Below are 17,884 nucleotides of genomic sequence, written 5' to 3' on the forward strand. Positions count from 1 at the left end.
CCGCGCTCCCGCCAGCCCCGGTCCCCCCCCGCCCGCGCTGGCCCGCAGCCCCGGCTCTGCCGCGCTCGTGCCGCCGAGCCCGGCCCGCGGGGCCGCGAGCGGGGCCGAGCGCAGCGCCCCCCTCAGGGCCGCGCGCCGCGGCCGTTGTGGCGACAGTCGGCGACCGGCGCGATGGCGGAGCTGCCCGCTGCCCGCCGGCCTCAAGGCCGGCACCTTCCCCGCCAAGCTGTGGCGCCTGGCGAACGACCCCCGCCGTCCGCTCCGTGCGCTGGGACAGCCGGGCCCGGGGGCTGCTCATCGACCGCTCCCTGCTCGAGCGGGAGCTGCTCAGCCCGGGCAGCCCCCGGGCTTCCGGCCCCGCGCACCTTCCGGGCCACGCAGTTCCGCAGCTTCGTGCGCCAGCTGTACCGCTACGGCTTCCGCAAGGTGCCGGGCTGGCTCGGCTCAGCCGTGCCGGGCGATGCCGGGGCCTGGCTGCACTACACCAACCCTGCTTTCGCCGCGACCGCCCCGAGCTGCTGCTGCGCCTGCAGCGCCGGAGCGCGGCCAGCAGGCAGCGGCCGGCGGCGGGGCGGGAGGGGCGCAGGCGCCCGGCCCGCGGCTCCCAGCAGCTGCCCAGGGCGCGGCCGCTGCCGCACGGGCGGGAGCTGCGCAGCCCCCGGCCCGGCCCCTTCCAGCAGCGCCCCGGGGAGCGGCCGCTGCTCGTCCGCCGCCCGCCCTGCGGCTTCCACCTGCTGCACAGGGAGCGGCCGCTGCCCGCCCGGCGGGAGGGGCAGAGCCGGTTGCAGGAGCTCTACGGGGAGCGGCCGCTGCCCGCCGAGCGGGAGCTGCTCCGGATCCCGCCGTGCCACCTGCTCGGGCTCGGCGGGGAGCGGCCGCTGCCGCTCGGGCGGGAAGGGGCCCCCCAGCCGCTTGCAGGAGCTCTACGGGGAGCAGCTGCCTCCGGCCGACCGGGAGGTGCTCGGCATCCAGCCCTGCAGCTTGCAGCAGCTCCACAGGGAGCAGCAGCCCCCAGGCTCTGACTCGCCAGGTGGGAAAAGAGTTCTAGCCTTGCTTTTCCATAATGTCACGAAAAGAGACCGCTTGAAGTATTTTTCCACAATGCTCTGTCATTATGAGACAGAAATTCTCAAGTCTACTAGGAAGAGGGACCTGGAAGGCCAAAAGCTTCTTTGCCTGGTTTTCCTGTGTGCTTCCTGGGCTGGTTGATCCAAGGCAGCAATAGAGCTCTGTGTCCCAAAGCCACCTTGTGGAGCCTGACCAATGTGTTTGGATTCCTGCAGCCACACCAGGCACTTCAGCCCCCAATGTTCCATCTGGTAGTGCTGGTTGTGCAGCATCGACGGTCTCCAGCTCAGCATGGAATGCTGCTGCAGAAGAGGAATCACAGCTAGCACTTGAAATAGAAAAATGGATTCGAGAGATCAGGAGATCCCTGCCTCAAAGGTCTCCCTCCGCTCAGGTAACACCATTGGATGGGAATAAAAGAGGCTGGACTGAGAGCCTTAGAACCGTTACGTGGTGAGAAGCAAAGGCTTCTTGAAATTAATTTCTGTCATTGTTACAGAGTTATCTAATTATTTTTGGTAAAATAAGACCTCTAAAAGAATAGGGATGAAAATGCCTGTCTTTTTATTGGTGTGCTGACCCCACTGGCTACGGTACATTCATGAATGAGGAAGGGCAGGCTCAAGGTGGGGAGTGGGATTCTTTGTATTTTCTAATATTTTATTCTCAAGTGGGATGTCTTTTGTCTTCTGTAAACTCACACATAGTAGTTTTCAAGAGCATTTTATTCCATACTAAAAGGAAACATTGCAGGCTCTGAATCATCTTTAGAATCTTTAGGATTCTGATTGACGGGCTGTTGCCAAAGAGGTGGGTTGGGATTTTTGTTTTACCTTTCAAATTTACAAATTTTTTTGTACTGGAAAATGTGATCCTGGAAATATCCTAGGTGCCTAAATATTTGCCTGGGTCATACATATAGGGCAGCAGAGAGCTCCAAAAAGCCCCAGCTGGTGATGGACTGTGTGAGCGGCCAGGTGGGGGTGGCGAGATTGCCAGGCAGAAATGAGATGTGTGCTTTTCATGTGGGTTTGCAGCACAGAGCCCTGGGCAGTGCTGGGAGCGAGCTCTGCCCTTGCTGACAGCCGTGTTGTCAACAAGGAGGGCCCCTGGCTTTCTGCTGGCTGATTTCTTGCAGCTCGTGGGATGAACAAGGGTGAGAATGTGAGGGCACGTCCTCTCACTTGGTGTCTTCTGGTTTTCTGCATTTTGCCTCAAGGGACATTTTGTACAACATTCAGTTTCATCTTGGCCACCCAAATGCTGAGTTTAAAATGCTTGTCATGTGAACTGTGTGGGCAGTGTTCCCCCCCCTGTGCCCCACGTCCCCTGGGAGTGGAGAAGGAGAGTTCCTGTATCCCTGATACTATTCCAAGAAAGTAGTGAGTGATCTTTGGATTTCTTTCTTTCTGTTTTTCTTTCAAGGGGAATGTTAATGTTGCCCCTGAGTCTTCAGGAGAGGGGGATCTGAACAGGGCAGCAGCAGCAGCAGAAGCTTCATGTGGCACCGAGAGCTGTGGGAACAGTTCCCCAGAGCGTGAGGAGCCTGGTAAGGAGAGAGCCCCCATTGGTTTAGAGAGGTGTGCTGCTCTGAGCTGCTCTGAGCCTGCCTGTGGCAGGAAGGGAGATCAGAAGAGTTGAGTTCTTGTCTGCAGAGTTGGTGCTTCCTGGTGCTTTTAGTTCAGATCGTGCATTGACAAATATCCTGTATTGTGGCAAGAGAGCAGGGAATAAAGCTGACCTTGTGGGAGCTGTGTCACCATGCCTGGTGTCCCAGTTTTCTGCTGAGGTCCGTGGTCAAGTTTGCTGCAAGTTTACAGGGGAGGCCAGACTGAGTGGCTCATGAAGGACAGAGAGGAAAAAAAAAAAGCAGAAAATCAGAGTGGAAGTCCAAATCACTGACTAAATGTAGTAGCAGTGTGCTGGTATATGTCATGAGACACAAGAAAAACAAGGAGCAGGAGATCAGTGGCCAAGCAGTTGAAAATCAAAAATCCAGTAACAAAAGGAGAAACCCGAATGACTCCAGATTAGTGAGACCTAAGGTCTCTCTGTCAGCACAGAGAAAGAACAAGGCTGGGCTTCTCTGTGGGAGCAGGGACAGTCTGTGTTTCAAGCTCTCATGGGTGCCATTTGCACTGCGATCGCTGAGACTTTATCAAGATACTTTAATGCTTGACACCATTTTGAACATTTAGAGGGGACCCTGTTCTCTAAAGATCACGTTTCAAATTCCAAGTGAGAGTCTGCCTTTCAGAGTATCTTGAACAGTCCCTGACAGAAGGACAGTTGGTGCCCAAGGGAAATGTGCACAAGGGCCAAGAGTGACCAAGTGTTCCCTTTGCTTCCCAGATCCCATCTGATCGACTTCTCCAGGAGGGCTGCCCTGTGTGGCTGGAATAGACAGAGGGAGGACCTGCGACCATCAGGCAGGTGAAATCCCTCTGTCAACAGTCATATTTATAGATCTGTATAGTTATATTTATCTATATAATTATATTTATAGATTTATATAGGTTTATTTGTATGTCTATAGTTATGTCTATATAATTATAATTATAGATTTATATAGGTTATTTGTATGCCTATAGTTATCTCTATCCATTTATATAGTTGTGTTAAGAGATCTGCATAGTTTATATATAGTTCTAGATGTACATAATTATTTTTTATATGTGAAATTATAGATATGCCTAGATGTGTTTATACATGTGTATAGTTACATTTATGTAAATATAGTTGAGTTTATAAATAGGCATAGTTGTATTTATATCTGGGAGTTTAATTACAAAGATGGATATCCATTTACATACAGTCCTTCTCTACCTCTTTCCCTCCACGGATCCTTCTTAATCTCTTGTTTTTCCCCTGTGTCCTCTGTCCCCTCTTCCTGTGCTGGTCCGAGCTGGGGCCGGGCCGGGCGGAGCAGCAGTTCCAGCCCCGGGTGTCCCTGGAGCGGTGGCAGCTGCCGCTGGCCCCAGGCAGAGTCCCCTGAGGAGCTGCTGAGGGACGGTGAGACTGAGGGGCTGAGGGGCTGAGGGGGCGCTGGCACTGAAGGGACGGTGACCTTGAGGTGCTGCTGGGGCTGAGGGTGTGGGGCAGCTGAGGGCAATGGTGGCACTGAGGGGACAGGGAAGAGGCACAGGCTGAGGGGGCTGGTGGCTCTAAGGGGACGGGATGGGTGAGAAGGGACTGAGGGGGTGAGAGGACCCGGGGTCTGAAGAAACTGAAGGGGACTCGGGGTTTGCCGAGAGCATGGCGGGGCTGAGGGGATGGAGGGGCCAGCAGGGAGCACAGAGGGGTCCGGGACTGCAGCTCTGCCGGGCCTTGGAACCAATTCCTGAGCCTCCGATTTGGCCTCAGCTGCACTGAAGACCCTGAAGACAGCAGGAGGACAGACCTGCCAGGAGGACAGGAGCCGGCAGGGAGAAGCTGAAGGCCACGAGCAAGAGCAGTGAGCAGGAGCTGCTGCTGGCACAGAGGCTGGTGAGGCCCCAGGGCCGGTGGGGCAGGGTGGGGTGAGGGTGCCGTGGGCTGTGGCCGTGGGCAGTGCCCGGCACAGGGGCAGGAGCGGCCCTGCCCGTGCTGGGGCTGCTCGGCGCAGCTGCCCCGGCCGGCACAGGGGCTGTCCTGGGGCAAGGCAGCTGTGCCGGCAGGGCCCGGGAGCTGTGCCGGCTGTGCCGGGGCTGCGGGACAGTCCCGCCGCGCTGCGCTCGCCACACCCTGGCCCCTCGGCCTGCTGCTGCTTTCCAGCAATCCTGGGGGGGCGCTGAGATTTTCTCTTCCCTGATGGAAGTGCAGGTGCTGCCAAGGGAAAGGCCCTGCTCCTGACTCAGTGTTCCCTTTGCTTCCCAGATGTCCCATCTGCTGTTCCTGTCCAGGAGAACTGCTCTGCAGGGGAGGAAGAGTCAGAGGGAGAGGATTTTGAAGATTGGGCTGCTGGAATGCAATTTTCTGCTTAGGGTTCTCTTTAAAGATACAGTGACTTGCACGTAGAGAGGGATAATTAGATGGATATTTGTATATCTGTGTATATACCCATGTATACCTATGTATATCCATGTGGGTTGTTAACTTGTGTAGGAATATTTCCATATATCTGTTATATTTATGGATGTGCTGTGTATATATGTGTATATATTCATATCTGTGTGTAATTCCATATATGTGTATATATATCTAAGTATTTATGTATTTTGTTTTATCTGACTTTAGTTCTATTTTCTGTGTTTTCAGTTTTGTAGGTATCTATTTGTGTTGATGAAGTTATAGGTATATGACTCTTTAAGTAGGTGTATTGGTATCTGCATAGGTATATATGTTCTGTTTTTATATTTTCTATGTATATTGATCTATTTCTATGTATAATTACATTTACATATGTTTGGAGATGTATAGATGTATATTTATATTGATGCAATTGGATGAATATTTGGATTTGTACTGTCATATTTGTATATTGATAGGTTTGGTTTATATATCTACTTACATATAGTATGTAATATGTAATGTTTAATCTATATTTACACCTATAGATTGTTACAGTTGTATATGTATTTATTTATATGTAAATACATACGCATTTAATTCTATTTAAACATCTATGAAGTAGTGTAATTGTATAATTGTTGGGTTCTTAGTGTAGGACTATTTGGAGAGGGAATGCATATTTTTGTGTTTTTATATGGGCTGTACGCCTTTATGTAATAAATTAAGTTGTTAAATACCTAATTGATCTTTGTGTAATAGTGAGTTGTTGTAGAGCTTGGCAATAAATTAAGTTTTTGTTAAATGAAGTTGATATTTGTATATTTTTGCATAGCATTGTTGTACTCATGTAATAAATTCCTTTTTTATCCGTAACTGAGATTTGTATAGTTCTGTATTGTCAGCACAGGTGCAGCAATTGGTAATAAATGACATTTTTCAATTGAAATGGATTCTCGTGCATTTGTCCACCAGCAGTGGGGCTGTAGCAATCTGCAAGAAATGACACTTGCCAGCTGAGCTGGGTGTTGAGTGCTTTGTGCTCTCCAAAGCAATGAGCAGGTGTAAAGGTGATGATGCTGGGGCATTTTGGCCATGGAAATCTCCAGCCATGCCCAGCCCGTGCCCCACGTGCACTCAGGCTGGGCAAGGAAAGCGCAGATTTGGGATGGCAGCAGAGCCACACGTTCCCTGAGAACTGCCAGGCAAAGCCAGCTGAGAAAACTCCGGGACTCCAGTGAGCGTAGAACTCCTGCTCTGTGGATTTCTGATCATTCCATTGATGTTTGGTTCTTTATATACAAACATCCATATATACACATATATAGAAGTAGATGTGGGCAGTACTTGGTGACCTGGAACATGCTTGATTGTGGGAACTGAAATGGATATTTCTGTCTTTATCTATAGAGTCAGCAGAGCTGTGCCATTCTGTAGGCATCTTGGAACTGAAATTGGTCATATATAAGCAGGGCAATTGTAACAATCTGTGATCAATTTCCCTTTGAAACTGACATTGGCTTTGGGGCACTTCTCATTTCCACGATGAGTGACCACAACAATGTTTTTCCCTATTTCTTCACTGATCCTTAATCTTTGGTGAATGTGTGACAGGCTTTGGCAGCCAATTCCTCACAGGTCTGTCAATCTGTGGGTAATAGAACCTGACTGAGGTTATTTGTCTGTGAGTTGTGGTCCATCTCTAGAACCCCCTCAGGCAGCACCCTGCCTGGGGAGGGGAGAGGAAAAAATGTAAGGGGATGATGACACTTTTTCTCTTTTCTCTGTGTTGTGGTTTTCTTAGACTATCTCTGCATTAAGTACCCTCTGTGTCTCAAAAGCTAGTGCTCAGCATTTCAAACCATGCATTCTCTCCTTTAGCAGGTTTATAGAACATTCATTCTTCTCTGTGAAGAAAGGGTAAACTTAAAAAAGGGTAGATGTTTTATGACAGCATGGTTCCATAGAACATTATTTCAAATGATTTTCTAAAGTACCTATAGTATAAAGTCACCTTGCTAAAACAATTAAGAGTGAAAACTGCAGGGCTGGTTTAAAATTTAATCCAAATTGTCTTTCATTCTGTGCAAGATTTTCATTAAATCTGATTGATGTCCAGGAATGACAACCTAGATTTCTCTTTTGTTCTCTTTTTTGCTAGTAAACAAGGCATGTGTATACTTTTGATTTTGATTTTAATGTCAGTAATCCACTGGACTCATTGATACCATGGAACTTCTTTATCATTTACAACGCCCCATGGTTCTCAGGAATAGAAAGGTTAAAGGAAGTGAGTAAATCTTTTAAAGCAATGACCTGATAGCTAGTTTACATCACTTTGTAAACCCTTGGTTAAATACACTGTTATCTAAAAACAATGTATATATCTATAGGTATGAAGTATCAGCTGAATAAATGGTCTTAAACAAGTTTTCGTCTACATTTTTGCTAGCCTCATCTTTTGTTCTTTCTTACTCAAATCAGAATATAAAAATAGTACTGTTCTTTCAAAAATCAATTGGTTAAAAAATTTGCAAGTTTGATGAAGTTTGGTTTAGGAGCACACAAACAATAATTTTAATTGTTGTTGAAGAAAAGATTGACGTGTCATCAGTGGTAAGCGATAGACATTATTAACAGAAGGGTTGCAAAAAGTATCTTTGGGATATTGTATAGCAGTTAATGTGAAGATCTCATAAATGGTGGAGATAAAAGACCCTGATCCTGAAGATTAAAAAATCATTTGATAACAAGAAAAAGACTTTATCTAGCTCATCTTTGTTATACTTTAAATGTGTTTTATATGGATTAGATATAGCAATTGAAATCTCATCACTTCTTTTATGTTGCTGAATAATTAATTCTGATCATTTTAGTTTCAGCCACAGATTTAAAAGATAAACACATTGCTACAGCTTGTAGTATTGAACCAGTAGCACTTGATTTGTCACTGGAGTATCAGAAAGTGTGGTGAATGACAAATTGCCATTGTAAGGTATTCCCAGGAGTATTGAACATTGCAAGTAAACATGGGTGTGCTGGATTCATGTGCTCTGGGGGAAGGGTGAGAGACCAAATGAGAGAGCTGATTTGGTGATGGACAGCTCGGGAAACCAATGAAAAATTATTTTGCTTCCACAAATCACAGTGGATCAAGTTCTGGGGGGCCTTTTGGGCTTCTGGCCTCCAGAGCAGAGGGGGTCCCCGGCCCATGCGCCTGCCTGGCACCAGTTCTGCAGGGAGCCTTAGCCCAGCCCATAGTCCAGCCCTTAGTCCAGCCCTTAGCCCAGCCCTTAGCCCAGCCCTTAATCCAGCCCTTATCCCAGCCCATAGTCCAGCCCTTAGTTCAGCCCATAGTCCAGCCCTTAGTCCAGCCCTTAGTCCAGCCCATAGTCCAGCCCTTAGTTCAGCCCATAGTCCAGCCCTTAGTCCAGCCCTTAGCCCAGCCCTTAGCCCAGTCCTTAGCCCAGCCAGGGCTTGGCTCGGTGGGGCCACCGGGCCGCATGCTTTCCTCTTAACGATCTGGATACAATTTTACCTTCTTAATGCCTGGATAAGATTCTCTATCTCCTGAACCCCTTAATGAGAAGGAATAAAGCATGGAGTCCACAGAAGTTGGCGGAATGAAGATAAAGTTCCTGATGGGAAGAGATTGAAAAGATGCAACTGATAAGTAGCTGAAAACCATTTTTGTGGGGCTGTGAGGTGATTGTGACTTCACTAAAGTTCCTTTAAACTGTGAAATATACTTGGGGAGGATGGGTGCTAGAGTTAAAGAATTTCCTTGTCTCGGGAAATGGAGCTCTCTGTTTTGGGACAGGAATATGAACAGAGACATTTGATAGAGAAGGAGATGAAGAGGATTTTGTTTTTTCAGCAGCCTGCCTTTAAAAGTAGTACCCCATGTATTCATCGTAACCCATAACATGGCTCTGGAAGGACTGTGGCAATGGGAGGAAAATTCCCCTTCGTGATTCTGTACATAAACCCCTGGCAGGCACTATCTACCTTTAAAAATGCTATCAAATACTCTTAGGCAGCTACATAAAGTTTCTCTGGTAGGAATGCATGTTCTTTGCATTCCTTATTTCCCCAGGTAAAATGAGGTGTATTAGAGTTAGATAGCTAATCATTTAGGGCTGTAATTTAGTGTCCCATGTACCTGTGCCTCCAGGGGAGCTGGGTGTCCAAACTGCCTGTAGGGCTGCTGGAGAATCTCATCCTTGGTTCAAGTGCCTTAAAGTGGGCATCTTGATCCGTGCAATCTGTCCTGTGGGATCTGTTGTGCCTCATTTGCTGCTCCAGAAGGAAATGGGTCTCCCATACACACCTGCACCCCTCCAGACATGGGCTGCAGGGCAGGTGTCTTGGGTACAGGAGATGAGCTGCTGAGCTTGAAGATACTCTCATCTTGTTTACATTTATATATATATATATAAAGATATATTTATATTTATATAAATAAATAAATAAATAAATAAATGCACTGAGGCATAAGGGGCTGCAGGAGATGTTGGGAGCTGCAGAGGTGCTCAGCTGGCACTTCTGCTGTTACCTCCAAAGATAAATCCAAGAAACTTTGTTGAGGTCTCCACTGGGGGGAATGCAAGTTCATGAAGAGCACTGACTTTGGGAATCTGACTTTTGAAACAAATTAATCCCTTTGCTGAATCTCTGTGATATTTGGCATGTATGATTGATGATAGTGAAACTCACATTAGAAGAGGTTCACATATGTATGTGATGTGGCAAGAAAATACCACAAAAAAAACCACCACAAATGCACGTTCTGACTTCTTACTGTGAGCTGTCAACACTTCTGTCCCTACTCATATGACTGCCAGAAGAATAGAAAATTGCTTTCCTCAAAGCAAATCCAATGTTAAGAGTGTGAAATACCAAACTAAGACTCATAGAGAACAGAGGAATGGGTGTGATTTATAAGCATGTGTCTCATATTTATTAGAGAAAACAGAGACTGAATATGAAGGATATGCTGATCAGTTTAATGTTTTCTCTTGGATCTTTTCCCAAAGCATGCAGTTTCCAAGCCACTGCAGTCAGCAAGAATCTTTCTACTGACCTGAACAAATTTTTTAATACAAGGCACTTATGCCTGGATATTTATTAAAGATGTGATAGCCAGTTGTAATGGTTTTGAAATCAAAACCAGTGAGAGACTCCAAGTACCAAGTACAATTTAACAGGGAAAAACATAAATAAATTTAAAGAACAAAGAAAAGACATGCAATAGTACATACAAAAGAAAAAGCACAGAGTCAGAATACAACCTGACACCGTGCTAGTTATGGTGGTGGTAGCAGTCTGGATGCAGTGGTCTTCTTGAAGCAGTGATCCTGTAGAAATCCTGGCAGCATTCCTGGTAGCTCTTGGCCTCTGGAAACCAGTGGCTAAGGGCAGATTTGGTGTTCGTAATCTCAGTTTTTATCTAGGTAGGAAAGGCTTAGCTCCTGCCCCTGGGTGAAGCATCTCACAATGGGGTGATGTAATTTTATCAGTCATGCAATGGGACTCAGAGGCCCATTAACAGAAGGTATGTTCCTGGAGGGAGGGTGGGTCATGGGAAAGATAAAGAACATTGCCCAATCTCTCTTTAAAAGATGACCCATTAGCAGAGGATCTCTCCCACAGAGATAAGAATCACTGCCCCACCTGGTTACAGCAGATGGGGATAGAATACATCCCTTTGGGCATATCTTCACATTGTAACCTAGGACACCAGTCTGCCACATGACTGAGAGATGGGACTTCAAAGCAGGAGTGCAGAAAGTAATCCAAGCAAGAAACCAAAGCCCGAACAAAAAGAAGTTGGAGTTGAAGTCAGAGTTGAAATCAGAGTTGAAATCGTTGAAGTCATTGAACTCAGTGAAGTCACTGAAGTCACTGAATTAATTTATTGTTCTCACAGCTCAGCCTTATATACTGTTGCAGCCTCAAGCAGTTGCATCTCTCAAGCAGTCACATCCCCAAGGCAGAATTTCCCCCCAGTTACAGAATCAGCCTTTTGTTTGCATTACTTGGTAACCTTACAAAACCACACAGTTTCATAAAGATTGATAGCTGCACATGAAGCTCTTTCTTTCATAGCTGTGGTTTCTTATTCCACAGTCTGTACCCCACCTCCACAGTCTGTACCCCACCAAGGCCAGAACATCTCGACCAACTGTTCTCTCTGTACTGTAACCCACTTCTCCTACAGCAGTCCTGTCTTTTTACATTTATTCTGGTATTTCTGGTCTCCCTTTCAATCAGTGACTAATTAGGAGACTTCAGATTGCTTCAGAAAATGCTTGACATGGTTTGATACTATTTGATTCTGCCTGTATTTAACATCACTCTTTAGACAGTATTAACTGTACCTCATGCTTTTCCTTACATTATTTCTACAGTCTTACTTAAAAATAAATGTGAAAAAATACATGAAAACTTGATTTAAAAGTTACTGAGTCATAGCCATTAAGTGTATCAAATGGGTTAATATTTGTAATATGTGTTTCTGTATTTTTATTATCAGCTCTAATCTAAGTTTCTTTTTGAGCCATATATTGCTTCATTGCCTTCTCTGAAGTGCAACCAACTCAGGCAGGTCTAGGGAATTCGTTAGTGTAAACATCCTTTTTCTCTTTGGAAAAACTGACTTTTTTTCTTACCTACAAATCACAGATCAAGTCAGGAGAGGATGTTTTTCCAGCATTCTTTACCTGCTTTATTCAATACTACTCAGAGTATGTCAGGATTACCATGTACCATATGAAATGCAAGTTTGTCCATTCAGGCTTTACTTGTTCTGCATTTCTTGAGGTTTAGAGAGGGATTATCTGTCAGTTGCTGAGGAAAGCAGTTCTTGACCACCCCAGACAAAACAGCACTGTCTAAAATCACCTTCTCCTGTGTGTTTGGTACATCTGCTTCCCTTGGAAGACACAAAATGAAAATTTTAAGGGTTAAGTTTTGATAGAATTGATGAATTGTTTATATTGTTTAATGCTACTTTTGCCCCTCCATTCAGGATGGTAAGAGGAATGACTTGGAGTTCCTGAGAGCATTCAGCTGTTTATTGCAGCTTGCAGAATGAGTCATGAGGTAAGAGAGCTACATTGACAAGTACAACAGGCCTTTGCTGCAGTTTGTAACTTAAGAACTCTGCTTACAATGATTTTCTGTTATATATGTATTTTTAGGCTGTGTTTAATGTAACCTGCAATGAAAACATGAATTATTGATTGTGTTGTAACATTACTTGTCAGGTGTTTCTCTACAGAGAAAAGACAGCTGTCCTAGTTTGTGAGGAGCTTGTCTCCTCGAAAATTCTAAGGCAAAAATTCATTTGGGATATATGTAGGATGTCGTAATGTGGCTGTTTCCAATTCTAACTCCAATTTTTTTGTTTAAACCTTAAAAAGATTGATTGATTGATTGATCAATTGATTGATTGATTGATTGATCAATTGATTGCAGAAACCCTTGAAATACTTATCAGACTGGTTGATAATTCACAAGCACACTTTTCTGCAATGGGTGTGCAAGCACAGTTACTGAGGCTGCTGTGAATGTGCAGGAGCTTTTCACAGTTGCTGGACTCTTCCTATTCGGCACAGGCATTAGCACAGAGGATCCCAGTCTTCATGAGAAATCCCCAACATGGGGACCAGTTAATGGTCCCAAGAGGATTTTCCATATCATGCAAGGTCCAAGGGTTTTCATGGAGCCGCAAATGTGGCTGCATGGTTTGGCCAAGATCCACTTTCCCAAATACTTCCTTGGGGGAGTTCTTTGTACGTTTTCATCTGAAATAGTAAATCCTGCCTTTTGGATGGCTCCCATGGTGTCTACCAGTGCTGTAACCAATGCTGAGGTGACCTTGGCAGAAAGGAGGATGTTGTCCATGTAGTGGTAGATGACAGCCCCTAATGATCTTAATAAATTGTACTTGGTTGTTTCATCCCAAGCCTGTTTGTCCAATGCCTGCTTAAAATGGTCAATAAATTTCATAGAGCTCTCCAGGCTCTTGTCTGATATTCCCATAGTCCAAAATTGGGGTACTACCATCAGGTACCTGGACTAATGCTTTCTGGGCCATGTTCTTTATATTGTCCAGTACCTGCCTGGGAATGTTCACTGCCTGATTGTCTGGCTGGCCATGCTGTCCCTCTCCAGACAGGTGTTCAATGGTTTTGCCACTCTTGTCTCATCATTAACATACTCTGCTATTGCTTCCTTTAACATACATTCTCCTCCCCTTTCCCACAAAGTGTATTCAGTGGGTGATAAAAACATAGTCATAATGTATTTTAAATCATGAGGGGTCAAGACAGGAGTGGTGAACTTAGCCCTTACTGCTAAAAGAGAGCAAGTCCTGGCCATGGTCCTTTGCTGCCCTACGCAGCTCCTTCGTTTCCCCATAAGACATTGGCTCAAACCTCGTGTTCTCCCCTCTTCTCTCATAGCATACTGGAGCCACAGCAATCTTGGACACCATCTGCCAGTCTCCTTCCTTGACTGCAGTTTTCCTGATCGTGTCCCAGGGGTTCTCAAGGGTTTAGAGGTGAGATAACAATCCTTCAATATCTGGGGAGTTAGAATCCTCTTCCAAGAGAAAAGGGTGACTGGGAGCAATGACATTGGTGTTAGTCACAGGATGACAGCAGGGCTTATTGCCTTTGACCATGGGGGCTGGTTGATTGCTGGTGGGTGAAGTAAAGGGCGCTGCCATTTGATCCAGTGGTGAGGAGGAAGGGTTTTGATCTAAGAGGGCAAACGTCTGGGGTGGAGCTCCAGAGGCGTGGCCCAGGATGGAGGTAGAATGATTGATTGATAGAAAAGGCGTGACTCACAGTGGAGGGGGTGATGTCTGGAGGTTGGTTCAGGGCAGAAGAGAAGGTGGTGGGGACAGGCAGTGGAGGAGCCAGGATGGCAGGAGGATGGTCGGGCTTCTGAGCCAGATTGTGGCTCCTTCCATCTTGGGTCCCAGGGGTACGATGCTCCAAGGTGGCGTGGCCAGGGACATCTTGGACCATGGTGGAAGGTCTGAGAGGGGAAGATTTAGGTAAGCAGAGAGCAACGGATTGGGTAATCAACACTCTGCTTGCTGGTGGAGGGTCTTGAGGATGATGTGGAAAATGGGGAGCATGCGGGGTGCAATGGGACCCTCTTAACTGACAGATGATACAATTTAACTCCCACAGAGTCCCAAAAATTGATGTTGCAGATTTCATTGGCAGAGGCACCTGGAAATTTTTTTTAAATCCACTTCACCATTGATTTTAATTATATGTAGGAAAATTTCTTCTCCTGATCAGTTAGAATGGATCAAAAGCGTCCAAAAAACCCCTTTCTACCGTGGACATTTGGCTGCCCATTTTTCTCTCTCTCCTCCTTGAGGGGAACAGCCAACGTAACGCCCCAAATCCATTATGGGCCTTGGGTGTAAATTTTACAAAACGGTGACAAAATGGGCTTTGAATGTCCTGCACTTTCACCACATCCCAGTCCTGGGTTGATGTTACAACCTTTACCCTTTTATAGGGTAACTGTTGCTGTCCTCACCTCTCCAGGTCCCTCTTTGTCAATGACTTCACCACTCGCCTGTGGGGCCTGGCACAAACACAATCCAGGGAGTGCTGGCCTGCCCATCAGCTCACCCAGCTGACCTGATCCCAACAGGTCCCTTAGTATGAGGGCCCCTTGCTTGGGAGCCACTTGTTGTGGTGAGGGTGGCTGCAACACAACTTTTGGGTTTGGAATACTGAGGGCTTACGTGGCAAATAAATAAAAGAGTGGGAACACCAGAGTTGGCTGAAAACTAAAGAACTGTAATGGAAAATAAAACAGGGACGGTGCCCAGAAAGCAAACGCTGTATGGGGACAAACTCCGAGGACCTGAAACAAGGAGGGGCGTGAAATAATATACTGCTGGGGGGAGAACTTTGTGGAACTATGACCATATAAGGGGAACGAGTATACCCAAGAGGGAAAGAAAAGTTCAACCAATTAACATAACAGCACTAAGGAATGTGGGAAGAACACTTAGATTTACACCAAGTGAACAAATGTCTCCCAATTCTGGCAGTAATGCACTGCAAAGCTCACCACTACAGACAAATACCCAGCAATATCAGAAACCAAGTAGAAGACAAAACTGATAGAGAGGTGTCAGTACAAAGCATCTTGTTGCCAATTCTATCCAAATTTTGAACCTTTTCAAATCAGTTACAAAACACCCTAATGAAAACAATCAATTGGCAAAATCCTCAAATGTCTGATATAGCTGTGAAGGGTGGTGGCTAACAACAATTCAATAAGTTAGAGAGCCTCAAGCAATAATGAGACAAGTTATAGAAGACAAACATAAAAAAACTAATTGGGGTGTTGAATGCTCCATGGACAATTAGGAAAGGCAGCTATTTAGTGTTAGGCTGACAGGAACTGTGACAAGTGAAATATAAAATCTACTTGCAGAACAATGCACAGTTTTACGAAAGACTGCCATTAGAGATTGCAAACAAAGGAAATTATGCAGGAGATTAATACCAAGGAGATTTTTCAGAGTTACCTCAACACAAAGGATGTACATATTAGGTTTAGTAGATCCATTTTCTGTCTGGCCAGAGGCTTTCATTTTCAAACCAACAAAGCTAGAGAAGTACCTCAAGTAATAACACAAAATAATACTCAGGTTAGGCATTCCATTTGGAATGTCATCAGATAGAGATTGTCATTTCATAGCTGAAACTGTACAAAATCAATGCAAAACACTCCCAGTTGCATGGGACCTACTTAGACCATGGAGGTTGCACTGCAGGGGGAAGGCTGAGAGAAAAATTCAGAGTCAAAGAAGAGAAAAGAATTGACTCAGCTCCCCAGAGGGAAGCCAGCCCCAGTACACAGGAAACAAGAGTGGAAAATAGAGTCGGCTGAAAATTGGAAGCTTTTACTTGCAAAAGCATGAAAATATGACTTCTTTATGCTGTGTAGAATTAGTTAGAAGATTTGCCATGAAAGGAAAGATAAGTCATGAAGGGGTAACCATGAAAAATCTTCAGTCACAGCCCACTCTTGTCAGCTGCACTCTTGTCTTCTCTGCCAAGCAGCAGCAGGCACCAGGCCAAGGGCAGGCACCCCAGCAGAATTCGCCCCATGGTCCCCATGGCAGAGTTCCTTGTGCTGCTGCACACAGAGGTGTAGGAGTACCCCTGCTCCAGGCACAAAAGGACCCAATTCTCAGGGAATAAGAGGTGACATTTTCTTGAACTTCACTTGAAGGGGAACAGAAGGGCAGCAACAGCTCAGGTGTTCAATCACAAAACACCCCAAGATGTCTCAGGCACGGAGGCTTAACATCATTGGCATGGAGAAAATTGAGGAAGTTCTAAAATACTCTCCAAGGAAGAAAGGGGCATTCACAGGTCCATTTGAGGCTTCCCAAATATTGTCTTCCCTCTGCCAATTTCATATCCTTCCCCAGAAGGTGGTTAGGGCATTGCTGGCCCCTCCTCTACCCTGTCAGCTAAACAATCATCAGGAAACTTAGGAAAAGACTGGACTTCAAAGTCCCCATAGCTCTGTGCAGGGATCCACATTTGTGTCTCTCTAGAAAGACTGGTTGAGACTTTTTTTGAGACTTTTTTTAAGAAAACTACAAAACAGTTTCCATAGGGACACATTCACCCAATTTCTCTTTAGAAACCCACTGAAGTCTTGAGTTGCAATGCAAGATGTAACCAAAAGTATGTATTTTATCACCATATGTTGAAACACAATGGGACAGTGTTCTTTATCTTTTCCACCACCCATCCTTCTTCCAGGAAGAGAATCTGCTCTTCATGAGCCACTGAGTCCCACTGCACGACTGATAAAATTACATCATCCCACTGGGAGATGCTTCACCCAGGGGGAGGAGCCAAGCATTTCCTACCTAGATAAAATCTGAGATTTGAAACATCCGAGCAGCCTTTCCCCCTGGTTTCTCAGTGGAAAACCAGATCCTTCTACATCATCACTGGACCTGTGGACAAAACCTGCACCATTCTACAGGACCACTGCTTCAACAGGACCACATCTGTCACTCCAGGAGGACTTCACCTTTTAATTGGACTGTTACCAACACCCTGACTGACTGATGGGGTGTCAGGTTATATTCTGACTCTGTCAGTGTTTTTTTCCTATTTATTTATATTACTTCATGTTTATTTTAATTTTCCTACTAAAGAACTGTTATTCCTATTCCCATTCCCATATCTTTGCCTGAGAGCTCCCTCATTTCAAAATTCCAATAATTTAGAGGGAGGAGGTTTACATTTTGCATTTCAAAACAGGCTACTGCCTTCCTCAGCAGACACCAGTCTTTCAAAGCAAGAGAAGAAGGAATTTCAGGAAAAAACTGATACTTATCATAAAGAAGTTTCATTTGCTACAAAATTTTCCTACAAGGTGGACAGCTTCATAGTAGAGGTACTGGGCTTCTAAATTCTCCTGATAAAGTTAATTAGTGGACAAACACAAGTCTTGAAGAAAGAATTGACCACAAGGAGTCACTTCAAACATGATATAAACGACAAGAAGAGAAGGAGTTAAAAATAATGCAACTTCTTTATTATTAAAGTTCACTACTAAATTCTGTAATCTTAAAAAAACTAATTCTAAATTTTTAACAGGTATTGATCTGCTCAGTGCTAACTTGGAGAATCCTAAAACAACGGATCTTCTTTTTGAAATAAAAAAGTCGGAGCTCATTGAGTTTTTCAGGCTGAAGCAGAGGACTGGTGCCAGGACTCCACTTACTGCTTGCCAAACACAGATACTCATTGCT

The 17,884-nt window shown here is 45.4% G+C and overlaps 1 long non-coding RNA gene across 1 annotated transcript; it reads left to right on the forward strand.

Annotated features, from left to right (window-relative positions):
• Positions 1-1,396: 1,396 nt before the first annotated feature.
• On the forward strand, positions 1,397-3,547 carry LOC306816398. Its single transcript, XR_013777660.1, has 3 exons — positions 1,397-1,462; positions 2,494-2,617; positions 3,421-3,547. It is a non-coding gene; the product is annotated as an uncharacterized lncRNA (long non-coding RNA).
• The last annotated feature ends 14,337 nt before the right edge of the window (positions 3,548-17,884 follow it).

This window comes from Erithacus rubecula (assembly GCF_903797595.1).
Source record: "Erithacus rubecula genome assembly, contig: scaffold_560_arrow_ctg1, whole genome shotgun sequence".
Lineage (NCBI taxonomy): Eukaryota > Metazoa > Chordata > Aves > Passeriformes > Muscicapidae > Erithacus > Erithacus rubecula.